Below are 6000 nucleotides of genomic sequence, written 5' to 3' on the forward strand. Positions count from 1 at the left end.
TACAGACAGCAATATTTACTAGGATAGGGAGACTTCTTAAACATATAATCCCAGATCTTAATTTCTAAATTAAACAAACAGAAGTAGAAAATAACCTCAGTTTAATGACTCCCCAGTTAAGTAACAGTCAAGTCTGGCCACCTCAACTCAAATGGCTGAGCTAAAAGGTGTAACTTCCTACTGGACAAGAAGATGGGGAGGGGCCGGTAGGCGGCTAGCAACAAGCATGATGACTAATAATGGCTAGTACCACTTTATTTATGATTTTTAAAAATCAACAATAGTCCAGTAAGGTGCAATCAAGTACAAGGAAATCACACATCTTAAACTGCAAGTATGTGAGCCCTCTGTCTTTTTGTAATTCTGGTTGTCTCTATTTCCAAGTGAACTCCTTTGTTATTTTTGTCTTGCACATGTACAGTATTAATCTATTTCCACTAGACTACCAAATTTTATGCATACTCCTTGTCTTAGTCACCTAGTGCTGCCATAACAGAAATACCACAAGTGGATGGTTTTAACGAAGAGAAATTTATTTCCTCACAGTCAAAGTAGGCTAAAAGTCCAAATTCAGGGTGTCAGCTCAAGGGGAAGGCTTTTTCTCTCTGTCAGCCTTCTTCTCTTTGGTGTTCCCTCAGAATAGGAGCTTCTCTGTGCAGGGACCCCAGTCCAAAGGATGCGCTCTGCTCCTGGCACTGCTTTCTTGATAGTATAAGGTCCCCCTGTCTCACGCTCACTTCTGTCTTTTATATCTCAAGAGATTGCCTCAGGACACAGTCCAGTCTTGTAGATCTGGTCCTGCCTTATTAACACAACTGCCACCCATCCTCCCTCATTAACATCATAGAGGCAGGTTTACAACAGACAGGAAAATCACACAGTACCAGGAATCATGGCCTAGCCAAACTGATACACACATTTTTGGGGGGACATAATTCAAACCCTGACACTCCCTATTTTCTTTCTTATACCAGTGATTATAATTCATTTAATGGTTACGAATTTAATGTACACTCACTCTCTCAAAATGGCAACACTTTATGTTCCATATACCGTTTGTGCACAAGACCTCTCTCCTGCCAGCCAGAAGAATACATTTTCAAGTCAAAGGACCATCTTATCCATCCGGTTATCCACTCTTACATCAGGGTGCTTTTCACATAGCAAACCCACTAATACCGGCTAAATAAAAATGAATGTTAAAAAGTTCAAATCTCTGTTACCATGCCACCCGCCTGTGTGAGTTACTTACTTCTTCGTCCCCTCCCTAACCCCCTCCACAAATCTACCTCCACTCAAGAGACAATGCAGAGGCGGCACGCCAAGTGTCAGATCTCCTGGGTTCAGGTGTTTGGGGAATTCTCTTTAAGGCAGAGAGAAGAACAAAAGGGCGTTGGCCCTGAGCTGAGAAAAACACCCACCCACTCCCTCCGTTTCTGTGTTATTTCTTAGAGAAGTTCTCTAACTAGTGCGGCTGTTTTCGGATCGCGGCCCAGAGAGGGTAGCGAAGTGTCGCCGTCAGAGATCCCAACCCACCACGGTAGGCTGAGGCAGATGTGTCCGCCTGGCTCCTGCTATTCTCAAGCCCCCCTGCTGCGAGCCAAACCCCCGGATCAGCACCGCTTGGCTCACCTCCTCTCCACGACCAGCCGATTCCCGCTCTCAGACCAAAATTCAAACGCACCCGCCAGCGCCCGCGCCAGGGACACCTCTCACCTCGCTTTCAGGAAGCGCCGCTCTCGCGAGAGCTGGAGCGCGCCTGCGGCTTAGGGCTGGCCCGGAAAAGCGCGCGTCCCGCCTACGTCCTCTCGTCCCGCCAATGCGCCTCGTCGCCCTCCGCTGGCTGTTGTGTGTTCTGCGCCACCCTGTTTGGGACCACGGGGCGCGCCTGTTTCCGACATCAGCTTCAGGTCCATCTGTGAACCTCTGAATTTAGCCAAGTCTGGTGTCTTTTTCGCTGCGCTCCCCTCACCGTCTGCCCTCCCCTTGAGGGCGTGGCCTTATGGCCAAAGGTTCTTAAATTGGCTTGACTCCCGAAGACAAACACAGTGGCCGGATGTGGCTCACAGCTACACTTAGCCGTTGAACGCGCAGTAAGATGACTGGCACCAGGCGCCGGCCCCCTGGAAAAGTGGGGCTGGGATCTTATGTTTTGTGAATGTTTAGCCATGCAACAGGATAAAAATCTCACAGTATTCATCTTTCCTTTGTGCTTTCTTTTGTTTCTGCCACATTGTGACCATCCCTTAGCGAGAAGTGTCCACATAACTGAAGGAGAAATCGGATTTTTTATACTTTTTTCTTTCGTTTTACTGTCAAATCAAGCTCCTAAGGACCTATACTGATGGCGCTGAGGGGCACAGAATGTACTGTTCGTATCATAGCAAAGATAAGGAGGTGAGATCGTCGTGAGTTGGACTTGACCCAACGCAACATGTTCGGTTTTTTTGGTTTACCCACAAAGTTTGTTTTTTTTTTAATTTTTTTAAACATTTTTAGCTTGACAACTAATTTTCTTTTTAACCACAGACAAATGACTGAAAAGGATGCAAATTCTGACAATTACTGAGATGAAGTGAGCAAACTCATGTTTTAGGAGTCTTGGTCCCTCTATTCCTAAGCAATGTAGAGCTATTCAGTCTTCATTGTTTTTCATGGCTGTGAAGAACTTGGCATTTATCTATCCATTGAACAAGTTACTTTTTACTTCCTACTGAGGACCTGAGGATAGCATAAAAAATTAAAATCATGATTACTATATTATTTTTATAGTGCTTTTTTCCTCCCACGACTGGTAAGTTTCAGAAAGCCCTGGGATAAGAAACTTGCCCAAACAGATGTGTTTTATGTGACATTGGGCCCAGGTGATTTTACCTCCCATTGACCTTTGAAATTAAAGCCCATTCTCTGGCTTGCCTGGCCCGAGACTGCATGCCAGCTGCCTCGCGATCGCAAGAGTTTGAATTGTTTCCTTTACTGGTTTTTTTGCCGTGTTAATAGGTCACCAAAAAAAAAAAAAAAAAAAAAAAACCTATTGCTATCCAGTCTGTTCTGACTCATAGTGACACTTTAGAGCACAGTAGAGCTGCTCCATGCGGTTTCCAATGAGCAGCTGGTGGATTTGAACTGCGGACCTTCTGCTTAGCAGCGGAGCTCTTAACCACTGGGCAACCAGGGCACAGACCTACATTCTCTCTTCTTTATGTCAGACTCCTTCATGAATTTGTAAGATGCCATCCCTATGTACTGTATTTTGTAAACAAAAGTAATAATGTGGTAAGTCATGTAAAATGATCAAGTCTTTGAGGTGGGAGGAACCTTTGTTCTTGTGGTTGCTTATGGTTCATGTTGTCCTCACTGCTGCACAATTGGCCTTGTCTTTGATGTTTTCCTTGCCAAAGATTTCTTTGTTTCTACTTTGTCATAACTTATTATTATTTGCTTTGAAACATAACCTCTGTTCTACTGGTATGCAGATTTATTTTAGCTTAGTTCATCAAGAATTTATCAATCCAGGGGAAGTCAGCACAACTGGACTAAAGCAAAAGCTAAGATGTTTCCTGGACCCATCCAGAGACTGAGGGATAGAGTAGCTGGGGCTGGCGCTTGAAGAGCTTAGGAACTAGAGGATGACTTTTCTCAATATTCTTCCATACCTATCTAAGCCATGAATATTAGAAAATTACAAGGAGTATGTTGGTATTCCCTGTTGGAATATTCAGTATTTCTCTGGGTCTTTGCCCTCTTTGCCTATCTACAAGAGAGACAGAGGGAGAAAGGGAACCTGGAAAGGGCCTTGACCATGTAATTTATGTCTTCTGTGTCTCTTTTCAGTACTGATTCTCTTTATAGTAAAAGCTCAGACTGCTGCTTTCTTGAAGTCTGGTTATTACATCCGTTCTTCTAGCCATCCTCCTGATTTCTAGGCTAGACCTAGAAATGCCTAGTAGGAGTTGATACATAAAACCCTAGGAAGTAATGACTGATTTTATCTAAAGTGTTCTATTGTAAAATACATTAAAACATTTCAGAATAAAAATGGCTGAAAATGTTTAATTCTTACTCGATGGCCAGCTTTGATGCTCATAAATATGTTCACAGTTGGTATCTTACTACTTTCCTCATTTTATAAATGAATAAAAGAAAACATGGCAAGGTTCTGTAAATTTCCTAAGACCCAAACCCAATAGGTGGCAGGGCTGGGATTTGAGCTCAGCTCAGAGTGTGTTCTGAGCGCACTCTTACTCTCTAAACCACTCTGCTAAATGCCCTTGCCTTTGAGGGACACTAAACAGAGACATATGGAGAGAGAAACAAGTGGTTAAGTGACTTGATTTTATATGATGGCTTAATAATTACTGACCTATATAAATTAGCATTTTTAAGTTCCTGTTTCACTTATTTATTAAGGCAGCATCCCCAGCCATGGATGTGACTTCAGAAAGGCCTCTGATACACAAAAGAATCACCTACAATGACAAAAACTTTTCATAGTTTCATGTCTTTATCTTAAGGTGTTGTTATTGTTGCTGGTAAGTTGACGTCTCCGGTAGATTCTAACCCATAACGACCCCATGTGTTACAGAGTAGAATTTTGACATAGGGTTTTCTTGGCTGTAATCATTAATACCGGTTAAAATGCAAAATCCCTTAATAGGTAGGGGAATATACTGAAATATCTCTTTCAAGCAGGTATTTATATAAATTCACAAGTAAAAAATGGCAAGTACTCTAACAGAAGTATCTTGGGTCTGGTTTCCTGAAAGCAAAGTCTGAGATGAGATTCTTCTGTATATGGTATAGTGAGTGGATGCTCTCAGGTGCAACCTATGAGGGAAGCCAGGACAGAACATGGAAGGAGAATCTCAGTCTGATCCCATGGAGAAGCTCTGGAGCAAGAAAGGCTCCAAGGAGTTGAGGAAAGAGGTTGGTCTTTTGCATACCAAATAAGCCAGTCATTGATTCCCCCTTCTAACTCCTGCCCCTATCCTGTCTGTATAATTTGGAATCTCCCACTTTCGGGGATTTCCAATAGAGTTGGCTTCCAGTGCATCAGAGTAATTCCTGGGAGAAGTTAAAGTTATGAATGATCAGCCACCTGACACATAACAGCTGAGGAAAAGGAAGACTGCATCGCCGTTACCGTCTACTACAAAAAACTTGGATAAAATGCTCTGAGGAAACAGAGAGGAAAAAGATGATTCTTACCTGGTGGGGAGGTATTTTTTTAGTCATGAATACCATAATATGAATAACGTACTCAAAAGTTAAATTTTATAAAGGAGTATAGGTGAGGGGAAAGGAAGAGCGGGAGAGAGAGGGAAAGAGAGAAAGAGTACAAGTATCAAAGGGAAAAGGGGGAATGGAATGGATTAACCCCAGACAAACCAAACCCATTGCAATCTAGTCAATTTCAATTCACAATGACCTTACAAACACAGAGTATACCTTCTCCATAGGGTTTCCAAGGCTGTAATCTTTACAGCAGACTGCCACATCTTTCTCCCATACAGTTGCTGGTGGGTTCCAACCACCAACCTTTTGGTTAGCAGCTGAGTGCTTTACCACTGCACCACCAGGGCTCATATGGAATGGATTACCTACATCAAAATGTACTACGGTGTTTTAAAAGCTTAAATGTGTAGAATTTTATAATCTTTTATCGGAACAGGAATAAGTAATATTGATATGTTGGCTTGATTAGTTACATGTGTTTTCTCCCTAAAAACCCAAGACCAAACCTGTTGCCGTCAAGTCTCTTCCAACTCATAGCAACCATATAGGACAGGGTAGAACTGCTCCATAGAGTTTCTTAGGGAGTGGCTGCTGGATTTGAACTGCTGACCTTTTGGTTAGCAGCTGTAGTGCACTGTAGCTCTTAACCACAGCACCACCAGGACTTTGGGGCTTTTTAAAAAAGTAACTTTGTGGCCTTAGCCTATTAAGCACATCTTAAAACTGCAGGCTATGAGAGGTTGCCATAAGATGGACAGTGTCCTC

The 6000-nt window shown here is 42.8% G+C and overlaps 1 protein-coding gene across 3 annotated transcripts in view; it reads right to left on the bottom strand.

Annotated features, from left to right (window-relative positions):
- Nucleotides 1–1829, bottom strand: part of NCAPG2 (non-SMC condensin II complex subunit G2) — a 122077-nt gene extending 120248 nt beyond the window's left edge. For 2 of the 3 annotated variants that reach the window (XM_023727983.1, XM_004372764.2), the window contains exon 1: nucleotides 1633–1670. The gene's annotated coding sequence lies outside the window, so the exon portion shown is untranslated. Of the gene's footprint in view, nucleotides 1–1632; nucleotides 1671–1716 lie in introns of those variants that run through there. The other variant, XM_023727982.1, reaches the window with a different exon arrangement.
- Between the last annotated feature and the right edge of the window lie 4171 nt (nucleotides 1830–6000).

Source organism: Trichechus manatus, unplaced genomic scaffold, assembly GCF_000243295.1.
Source record: "Trichechus manatus latirostris isolate Lorelei unplaced genomic scaffold, TriManLat1.0 scaffold00020, whole genome shotgun sequence".
NCBI lineage: Eukaryota > Metazoa > Chordata > Mammalia > Sirenia > Trichechidae > Trichechus > Trichechus manatus.